The following is a 12,051-nucleotide window of genomic DNA, read 5'->3' as shown; positions in this document are numbered from 1 at the left end:
AACCCCCTGCCCCAATCCTGATCCCCCTTCCGGAGCCAGCACCCATACCCCTTCTGTACCCTGAACCCCCTTCTGCACCCCAACCCACTGCCCCAGCCCAGAGCCCCCTCCTGCACCTAAACTCCCTCCCAGAGCTCACACCCCTCACCACTTCCTGCCCCAGGCTCATCCCAGAGCCCCCTCCCACACTTCAAACCCCTCAGCCCCAGCCCAGAGCCCACACCCCCTCCCATACCACAACCCCCTGTTCCAGTCCAGTAAAAGTGAGTAAGGGTGGGGGAGGGAGAGTGAGCGGGGGATGGAGAGGGGAATGGAGTGAGTAGGGTGGGGCAGATCCTGGGTTTCATTTACATTCAAAAAGTCATCATGTGCTTAAAAAGACTGGAGACCACTGATCTAAAGTAATTCATCCATCCTAAATTATATCACATAAGTAATAAGTAAACACACGATGCTTTACTAATTCAGACATTTACTTCCACTTTCAAAAGTGCTCAACATTTTAATCTTTAGTAGATAAATTACTTAATTATTTTAAGTTATTAGATTATTTAGTTTATTAGGACAGATATATATAGCACATAACTCAAGTATTTAAATGTTAGGAAATGCCAGAGTCAAGGTTGGCTATTAATTACATGATCAAATATTATTTTTCCACAGTACACTTCCAAAAGAACTATAATATTCTCCAAAACAAGAACTTAACAAAAATATCTCCTCCTGAATATGGTATTAAGTTAAATATTCCAGTTAAATTTCCATCATAGTTCAGGATAAAGGCTAGTGGATTCCTGGATATGCAGGTCCATATTCAGAATTAAATTAACCTAATTTTGACCTGCATTTGACAATCTTTCACTGGTGGGCACTCTCACAACATTGGTAACTCTTATGCCCTTCATCTATCCACATTTACAATACTTAACATTTCCAATACTTATGGATCTTTTCTGGAGTAAATACTTATTCAACAAACTCAAAACACTTCACAGGGACATATCTATTTTCCCAAACTTTACTGAAATGTTTTATTTCATAATGTTTCATTTTGACTTCTATGTATGTTATAGTACAGTATAATAATAAAATATAACATAAAAGTCAAACTGATAAAGTTGGAACTAAACAGTTTAATAAGGTCATTTTGATGTTTCTGAAATGAAATATTTTAAGTTTAACCTGAACTCTGAATTCCTTGGTTTCTAATGTTTGTATCTGGGATAATTATAGCAACCCCATAATGTATTTTGTCCTATATTACTGACAGGTATTCTCAACAACCTTAACTCCATCTTAATATAGTTTTCAATTTGGTAATTTACATAGGGACTGATCTGAATTCAGTGACTCCCACTGATTGCAATGGGCTTTGTATCAGGCCTAAAGTTGCCATACCATCAATAATTTTGCAAGGAACCATTTTAAAAATAAAGCAGGGATTTGGAGGCAGCCAGGTCATGGTAATTATGTGTGTGCAGGAGAATAGTTGTACACATGGGCCTTATAAAGAGAAAAGTGAGCCAGGATCTGGATAGGAAATCTCTTTCAAGGTGAAAAAGGTATAAACAGTGAGGTGGCAAAATTTGCAGATGACACAAAACTACTCAAGATAGTTAAATCCAAAGCAGACTGCGAAAAGCTACAAATGGATCTCACAAAACTGGGTGACTGGGCAACAAAAAGACAGATAAAATTCAATGTTGATAAATGCAAAGTAATGCACATTGGAAACATAATCCCAACTATTCATATAAAATGATGGGGTTTAAATTAGCTGTTACTACTCAAGAAAAAGATCTTGAGGATAGTGGATAGTTCTCTGAAAACATCCACACAATGTGCAGCAGCAGTCAAAAAAGCGAAGAGAATGTTGGGAATCATTAAGAAAGGGATAGATAATAAGACAGAAAATATCATATTGCCTCTATATAAATCCATGGCAAACCCACATCTTGAATACTGTGTGCAGATGTGGTCTCCCCATCTCAAAAAGAGATACACCTCTACCCCGATATAACGCTGTCCTCGGGAACCAACAAATCTTACCGCGTTATAGGTGAAACTGCGTTATATCGAACTTGCTTTGATCCACCGCAGTGTGCAGCCCCGCCCCCCCCGGAGCATTGCTTTTCCGCGTTATATCTGAATTCATGTTATATCAGGTCACATTATATTGGAGTAGAAGTGTATATTGGAATTGGAAAAGATTCAGAAAAGGGCAACAAAAATGATTGGGGTATGGAACAGCTTCCGTATGAGGAGAGATTAATAAGATTGGGATTTTTCATCTTGGATAGCTAAGGGGGATTCAGATAGAGGTCTATAAAATAATGACTGGTGTGGAGAAGTGTTATTTACTCCTTCTCATAATACAAGAGTTAGGGGTCACTACATTAAATTAATAGGCAGCAGGTTTAAAACAAACAAAAGGAAACATTTTCTTCACACAACGCACAGTCACTCTGTGGAATTCTTTGCCAGAGGATGTTCTGAAGACCAAAACTAACAGGGTTCAAAAAAGATCTAGATAAATTCATGTAGGATAAGTCCATCAATGGCTACTAGCCAGGATGGGCAGGGATGGTGTCTCTAGTCTCTGTTTGCTAGAAGCTGGGAATGGGCGACAAGGGATGGATCTCTTGATGATTATCTGTTCTGTTCATTCCCTCTGGAGCACCTGGCCGTGGCCACTGTCAGAAGACAGAATACTGAGCTATATAGATCTTTGGTCTGACCCAGTATGGCCATTCTTATGTTCTTAATAGAAGGCACTGTATTGTATAGGAAGAAAGAATGAATCCATCCTGCTTGGATTTGGACCTATTGATCTAGGCCATCTAGGCATTTACAACTGATTCTTAGACCAGCAAACCAAATTAGTCAAATCAATCCATTAATTCTGCCCTGCAAATAAATCATCTTTACTATGTCCCCATCAATAATTCTTTCCCCTATCTCTTTGCAGGGTTTCTCTCTGCTTCTACTGTTGCAAATGCTCTCAAGGACACATAGGAAGCTCTGAACCTTCCAGCTTATGGTCATGTACTTGTGTCCTCTGCTCCTCGTTCCCACTCCCCTACTGTTAAAAGGACAGTAGCTCAAAGGCCGTTTTGGTCCTTGCACCATGTGAAAACATCTGTGACCCAGAGGACAATCTACTCTCTAATTCTGTCCTCCCTTTCTGTGAAAAAGCCATGACTCCATCTATCAAGTTCTCCTCCCACCAGTCCCTAGGGCCACGTGTGGTAGTTGGAAAGCAAAAGATCAGAAGCCTGACAGCTACCAGTCTTGGGACATTGAGCAGGAATCCAGTTTCCTCTTCACTGATTCTTGTTTACTGTACCGTAGAATACTGCTTACCCATCCAGACACACAGTTCTCACACATCTCTTGTCAATTCTGAGTTTAATACTACCACACTGATCATTATGGGCACAGTAAAATCAACACCATAACCATGACTTAGTGCATATTGGCACATGTCCACCCACCCCAAATTTGTCGCTATATGTGAATTCTTCAAGATTCCCACCATATCAAAAGGAACAAGGATCTCCCAATACATGAAGATTTAAACAACATACAGAGATTCTGACTCACAGCCAGAAAACCATTTTGGCTTTCAGTGCAAGTGTGTGAAGACTCAGGGTTTTCCCCAAATATCCATAGTGAGCAACATACAAGGATGCCAACATTCTGAACAAACATTTAATCAAGGACCCAACCAAAGAACCTAGGGACTTTTCCCTCCCACAAAAAATATGGTCCACTTTGAACTGTATCTGCACATCAGATGGTAGATAAATGTAGTAAATGGAGTAAATTCTCAGTAAATGGAGACTGAGACAATACTATTTGTGACTCTAGAAATAGACTTCAAACTACGGAACATCATGTCAGTCACTGTTCCAAATGATGTGGCATGATCGTGGTGCAGAAGAGGAGAAGGAGAAGTAATTAGCAAAGCTGTATGAAATGTGGCTATTTCCCTTCACAGACGCTTCATGTGAACATTTCCCTCTGTTTCAGTCCATTGTGGCCAGTTCAGGGTCCCTGTGTTTTGCTTGGAGGTTTATATTTGAAAGAGCTCAAAATCTTAAATTGAGCAGAAGCTACCAAGTTTACCCATGGCTTCCCTTCCCCTTCCTGCAACCACACATTTCAAATGGTTTTAATACAATGTCATAAAATGGTCCAGGTTCACTCAAAAGGGTTGTAAAACCTTTTACAAAACTTGTAGTGAAATCAAAGACAGGACATGTTCATATTTTCAGTTTTGTTGTAAACATTTCACATACTCTTCATAATTAGTTTCAGATGCATTTAGGTTACATTGATCAATCTCAAAAGAATCTAAGGCTCAGACAACTTCCTCATTACCCATCAGCAAACAATAATTATATAGGAAGTCATACTAGATGATCTTTGGTTTCTGTATCAAAGGGCTAAATTTTATTTTGAGCTTAAAACACTAGTTTGCTTCAGAATTTCATCTAAAAAAAAAAAAGAATCCCCTCTCTCTCTTCCTATGACTTCCTGGAAGCTCTGACATTAAGAAAGATTGGAAGATGTGCAGGAAGGGTCCTTGCTAACTTCCCTATTATCTGATCTCTTGACTTCTATGTCTCAGGGGTAATCAGCAGATCTTAGCAGCTTCTACCCTCAGAGAATGCTTGCACAGAGGAAACACATCTCAGACTCCCACAGGGAAAAAAACATCACCTATATATTAGAATATTATCTCTGCAGCATGAGATAAGTGACTTTCAAGAATGGAAATGACATTTTTTCTTGGTCGGGATGATATTTTGAAACTCTTTTCTATTTGAAACATATGAATTGTAGCTGGTTTAATGTATATGCATCCGAGCTTTTTTTCCCCCGCTACCTCCAACCATGGGTTAATGATGTTATGTTCTTAAATTTAATGCATACTTATATTAAATGGTGAAAAATCACGTATAAACTAAGTCCTTTCATAGTGAGCTGCTCACTAATCATGTACTGCAGCATTCATTGCTTACACTCCACTCAGAAAGGAGTTCAGATTCCTTACATTTTTCTTGGTAAAGTAACCAGCTAAAAATAAGAAAAATTGACCAGAGATTATATAGTAATGCACCAGATCAAATAATGAAAAAAAAAAATCAAGCCAGAGGCAGATAAGAATAGCATATCATATAAAACAACCCTCAGTAAAACACATGCTCTTATGTTGCCCCAGCTGGCTTTAAGCTTTTGCCTACCTTCATGTCTATTATTTGTGCAGTAGCTGCAATCCAGAGACTCGAAGATGCTAGGCACTGCACAAACACACAGAAAACTCCTGCCAGAAAAAGTTTACAAACTAATTAGACAAGACACCCACGGGGAAGGGAAACAGAGGCACAGAAATGTGAAGTAACTTGCCAAAGATCACACAGCAGGTCAGTGGCCAATCTGGGAACAGAACCCAGAATGCCTGTGGCCTATCCACTAGACTATGCTGCAGTTCTACATAAACTTTCACTGGCTTAACATTATTCTCTGAGCACCTATCCCTTAGTTTCTCTGCCCCACACATATTGGATGATTTAGTTGGGGTTGGGGCTGCTTTGAGCAGGGGGTTGGACTAGATGACTTCCTGAGGTCTCGTCCAACCCTGATATTCTATGATTGCACACTCTCCTCCTGGCCCAATGTGCAGAGGTGCAGCAAACCTAAGAGTCCCATGTTAAATTTGGTCTCACCTGTAAACATGCCTGGCCCACCCTCTCTCTAACCCCCATCAGCTGCTTGATTTATAAGGCCAAAAAAACTGTCCTGTTTCCTGTTATCTTAGTGCTGGTTATGCTGGATAAAAAGCAATTGAATAAAGATGGCTAACAAAATCTCTGTGCTTGTGTGGTAACTAGTAAAGCTGTCTGCTGTGTAATTGCTACAGAAATTGTGGTTTTAAAGAAAAAAATACACCACAGGAACCACCAAAACTATTCCCTAACACTAAGCATTAACAGACATTCCAGTTGGCCAGGAAATGATCCCCAACTCATACACTTGTACAGTACTAAATGTACTTTTCCCTTTAACTCATCATGTGCTCATAATGTACTAAATATGTGGCCTTGATCTTGTTATGAAATTAACTAGAGTATTCAATATACGATGTAAGCGGTCATCTTTACATTAATTTTCATTCTTTAAAAGGGAACTATGATGGGGCGTTAACCCCACACTAGCACAGATGGAGCTAAAGGGGCAAGAGAGTCCAATTAGCCCGAAGCTGCACCTGCTGGGGAGCTAAGGGGCAATGAGACTGATTGAGAATGAAGCTCACCTGGGCAGGAACAGATGGGGCTTCTATAAAGCATAGACCAGTGCAGGGGGCAGCAGTAAGGTGAGTCTGCAATCACATTCCCTGACATAAAGAGGAGAATAGGAGGCTGAGAAAGGGCAGGGTAGGAAGCAGTCCAGGGAACGAGCAGTAAGGTCTGAGAGAGATAGACATGAACTGCGAGTTTGAGGGTCCTAAATTGGAACCCAGTGTAAAGGGCAGGCCTGGGTTCCCCCACCAGCCGCTGCAAGAGTGGTACAGTCAGCATAGTGGAGATGGATACTGTCAGACTCCAAGGAAGGAGACTCTGATGATATCCCAGAAGGGGAGGACAATGGCTAAAACATGAAGAAGAGACTTCATGACCAGCTCCTGACCAATAAAAGAAGGCTGCAGAGCGAATGATGGAGGCAACAGGCTGAGTGCCAGAAGCTGGGAATGGGCAACAGGGGATGGATCACTTGATGATAACCTGTTCTGTTCATTCCTTCTGGGACACCTGGCATTGACTATTGTCAGAAGACAAGATACTGGGCTAGATGGACCTTTGGTCTGACCCAGTATGGCCATTCTTACGAGTGACTGCCTGGTGGGGCGTGGACAGTGGCAAGCAAATTCTCCAGGTGGGCCAATAGGAGGTACTGCCAAGTAGCAGACCCTGTGACAGGAACATAATTTGAAAATCCAAGCTTCTTCATGCTATATCAATGGCAGAAGAGCTTGAGGACAAGTATGTTTCCAACAGTACTTCACTATTCACCCAGGAAATCTCTTCAGTTTAATGTCTCATGTTTCATATTACCAGATATGAGCTACAGTAACAGCTATGTCCTGCCAACAGCTATCCAAATATTTGAGAAAAGAATGGAGCAGCCAAAGTTGGATTATAGAAATTTAATTTTGTGGCTCTTAGCACAATATGAATGATACAATCTTCCACTGGCAATGCACAGAAATTAAACATTTCATTTTCTTGTGCATTACAGTATGGGACATTAACTACATACAGGAATTGACACCCAAGTAAAGATTTTAAATGGAAGATGGGAAAGGAAGGCAGTGTGGTGTAGTGAATAGGGCACTAGATTGGGTGTCAGATACCGTGGGTTCTATTTCCAGGATGGCCACTGATCTGTTGTGTGACCTCAGGCAAGTCACTTCTCCAGGCTGTGCTTCTGTTTTCCCTCCTATTGTTTGTCTGTTTTTTCTACATTGTAACCTCGTTTAGGCAAGCACTATCACTCATCAGGTATTTGTACAGCCCCTGACACGATGGGGTCTTGATCTCAGTTGGAGTGACTATGTGCTACTATTACATAAATAATAATAAAAACAAATAAATGACTTTTAATGTGAGTTAAGTTACAAATGACAGTACGCAACCTAGTACAGAAATACAGCCTATATTTTATTCTTACAGTTGAGGAAGAGTCCAATTATAAGAGAGGCTAACGTGTTAGTGAACCAAATCACGGAAAAATAGCAACTGTTTGAATTTCTGTAACACCTTTCATCCCAAAAGAATGCTAGTCAACCTTAAACTGATATGCCAACTATGCCCAATACATTGGAATGACTTACCCACAACTAAATAAAGCTAACAGTATAAGACAACATTATACCACAGAAATTAAGAATACCTTATCCAACTGAAATACTTTATACAATATTGTCCAGGGTCTGTGAGTAAACAGACCATTTTTCTTAGGCATGTAAATAATATTTTTGCAATAGCGGGGTTAGTCTTGAACTAGATCAGTTTTATTTGTCACACTTGAATACTCATGAACAATCAATGAAATGACTAAATTTTGCATTCCAGTTACTTGTCATGAGGCTCTTGTTAGCTTTCCCAGCCATAGACCTTATAATAGATAGATATACTCTACAGGAAAATTGTAAAGTGAGAGTCATCCAAACCTAATGTATGTGAATAACAATCTAAAAAGTACAGGAGTACTTGTGGCACCTTAGAGACTAACAAATTTATTAGAGCATAAGCTTTCGTGGGCTACAGCCCACTTCTTCGGATGCATAATTGAAGAAGTGGGCTGTAGCCCACAAAAGCTTATGCTCTAATAAATTTGTTAGTCTCTAAGGTGCCACAAGTACTCCTGTTGTTTTTGCAGATACAGAATGGCTGCTACTCTGAAATCTAAAAAGTGCAAACTACAAACTACTGTCCTTCGCTTATACACAGAAACTGATTTCAAATGGAGATACAATTCACAAGTAGGACAGCAGGAAAGGAATACTATTAGTTATGCAATTAACATTAAAACAGAATAATAACTAAGATGAGAAATTAGAGATTGACTTTGTTCTTTGGAGAAATACCAAGTACAGGTTAGAAAAACTGTGTGTTGCAAATGGCAGGATTGCAAATGAGGATGGAAACAGGAAGTTAGAATCTTGTAGGGACTACATTATAGGCAGGGCTAGTAGCATAATTTACCGTAAAGTTCCCTAACACTTCCCATTATAAGACCCTGTTTTCAGTTGCCTATAACTTTGTCAAACTTTACCCAGTTGGACTGACATTTTCAATGCTGAATGCTTACCTCAGGATGATTTTTGAGGGAATTTTCAGCCAAAATAGTTCAGCTGTGTCTAAGAATTAGGCTAGTGGGAAATATATGTAGTTTTGCCCATGTTAAAAAATTCTAGTGAAATTTTCATTGGAAAGTGCTAGTGCCTCCATACTTTAGAGGAGGGGCTTTAAATTTGACAGGGGGTAGCTTTTGTATCAGGGATGTGACTTTTAGCATCCCCATAAAAATGCACTTGAATTTGACCAAGTTGTAACCCTTTGAAAAATTCCAATTTGCACATGCTCAGCAGAGACTTGTGAGTTTAACAGCTAAAATATCCAAAGATTCTGTTTACACTGCACATGCTTCAGCCTGGGTTGCTACTCTGGACTGCTGCAGACAGGGAGTCTGTCTATCCCATGTTCTAAATGCCAAACTGCTGGGCCAAAACAGCGTGGAAGAGAAAGTTGCCTGATTTGAATGCAGAAGGGACAAAAAAGTAATAGTGGGGGAGTAGAGTGAGACAAGGAGGCTGGGGGAGAGGGCAAGAGACTTGGACTGGATCCTGGGGGGCCAGGAAGAGGGAAAGTGAGATTTCAGGTTGGGGGAGAACTGGGACTGACTGGGCAAAAAGACTGACACAAGGAGCTGATGAGAGGGAAGCAATGAAATTGGACAAAGAGCTCCAAGAGGGATCCAATGTGACTAGGGAACATGGAAGGGGCCTAATTGGAGGCCTAGGGAAAGGGAGAAAAGAAAAAGGTTGGATGAGCAGCTAGGTGGGGAGACTGGAACTGGCTGGGCAAGGAGATTGCGACTAACAGCAGAGGGAAGGAAGAGAGACTGGGACTTGGATGGCAAGTCCAGAGGGAGAGATTAGAACTTGTTGGGCAAATAGACTGGGATGAGAATTCTGGAGTGGGATGAGAATGGGTGTAGAGCATGGTACTGACTAGTGAAGAGAATGGGCATGGGACAAGGAGCCAGGGGTTGGAAAGAGATAGGTTGGAGTGGATGCGGCAGAAGCATCTGTGACCACAAGACAGCATTGTTGTCCACAGCCTGGAATATAGCCCAAGATTCCTCAACGGGGCAAGGTCTTGTGGAAAAAATAATATGTGATCATGCAATTAAAGATTGTACCATAATGCATACATGCAGACAGCCCAAACTGAGGCTGCCCAGGCAACCACAATTCTGGCATATCCTTATTTGATTGCTTGACTTTGCAACCTTAATAATGTTCCTTTAATGTAGTTTTTATGTGTAATTAAACATTTAATTTAAAGCAAAATAACTGCTAAACGCAACATGTACAGACAGCAGTGACAGAAGTTAAAGCAACAGCCTCCCAGAGTTGACACTGGCCTTCCTTTATATTTGATGCTCAAGTCCAAAGCGCCATAGCATTTCCAAGGATTAACCCAACCCACTTAATCTCACAGTACTACCAGGTTTACATTATTCAAAGACTTGCAACTTAATTAAGGTCCACAGCTATTTGAAGGCCTAACAAGACCAGACTACAGTACAAGACAACCTCTGAATCTTTTCAAAAGAGTTTGGGTCTACCTGTGGAATCCACCCTCTTCTACACTAAAGATGAAGTGATGCCTAATTCACAGACAAAGGAGGCATTACCCCCAATTCTGGCCACTTCAGGGCTGGCAGAACCAACGAACCCTTTCACATTAATTCTCTCACTGCTGATGGGAATATAACCCCTACTACTAAAATCAACTGCTTACAGCGGCATAAATAAAATGCACCACGACATTAAAGTACAATTATTCACCGAACAACCATGCAACATAAACCCACATCAGTGCTTCACAGTACCTGTGCAGTGGAGGCTCTGAAAGCCTGCTTCACAGTCAGGATGCACCTGTGCCATGAAAATCCATGCAGCTGCTGAAGTCTCTTATTTTATTTTGTCTGAGGCAGGGACAAGAAAAAAAAAGCCAGTTGCCTTGAACTCTCTGTTTCTTCACAACTGTGCTCAGAGTGTACAGATACCAAGTTGACAGACATCTAAAAATATGAAAGAGAAGAGTATTAGGATGTTGATTACATGACAGCCTGACAAAGAGAATGGTTGAGAAGTTTGTCTTAAAAGACACAGCGGCCCAGTGTCACCAAAGTGTTTATTTATATTAGCCTTCTCTCATTCTAGTGGTTTCCTGCAGCCAATGAGGTGGGAGCCTAACCAACATAAGGAGGAGGGGAGGAAACTAGCCTTGGAAAAAAATTCTAGAAGCAAGCATCTAAAAGTGCCTTGAGATAATGTCAGTTGCCACTCAAAAATTCCCTAATTTCATTGGTGGCCTGTGCTTTTTCATGTGTTACATAAGCAAAGCCCCAGCTTGGTAAAGATTGATATTATCTGCTAGGAGAAGGCAATAGTTATTTTGAGTGCATCTGTCAGATTAGTACTGCATCACTGATAATTTTACCTATCTCCAGAAAGTAATAAGCTGATCTGTCCTGTCACATTTTTATTCAGGCAGTCAGCAATCCTGTTCCTTGAGCTCTTAATGGGATTTTAAAGTGTCTTCTCAGCATTGTTGCCATACACATTTTGCTTCATGTCCAGGACAGCTGACTGGTACCAGGGGTGATGGAACAATTTGCATAGTGGGGGTGCTGAGAGCCATTGAACCAAACTGTAAACCCTGTATATGATGGAAACCACTTCAAGCCAGGGGGTTCTGCAGCACCCCAGCACCCATAGTTCCAGCACCTATGATTGGTAGAGTTTATCTTTCAGAGAGTCACACTAAACAATTCAAGGGCACTTTTTACATGGAGTGGGAGCCACAGAAGAGTGTAGAATCTGAAACTGGAAATATGCCTAACTCTTAACTTTTTCCTTTCATGTTTCTGCCCTGTTGATTTAATAATTTCAGTGATTCCTTTGATCAATGACCCAAACCATATGCTGCAAATAAAGTGGCAGTTAAAAAGTACAGTGAAGAGCTGGAGGCCTTCGAAGGATTAAACAAATATCTTTCCATACAAAACACATTTTTCCATACAAAATAGAGGATGTGATCTGAAAAGAAATGCTAGTCAGCAGTAGGCATCAGTTCATTAGCTCAGCCTCAAAGAATCACATCAGCATTCCAACCTCACATTAAAAAAAAAAAAATCACCCAGTTCTGTGGGAAAAGATCAAGCTGAAAAGAGTGTACAGCATCTCTTGTG

Source organism: Malaclemys terrapin, chromosome 5 (assembly GCF_027887155.1).
Source record: "Malaclemys terrapin pileata isolate rMalTer1 chromosome 5, rMalTer1.hap1, whole genome shotgun sequence".
In the NCBI taxonomy this organism is placed as follows: Eukaryota; Metazoa; Chordata; order Testudines; family Emydidae; genus Malaclemys; species Malaclemys terrapin.
The sequence above is the reverse complement of the archived record's forward strand: the minus strand, read 5'-3'. Positions refer to the sequence as shown.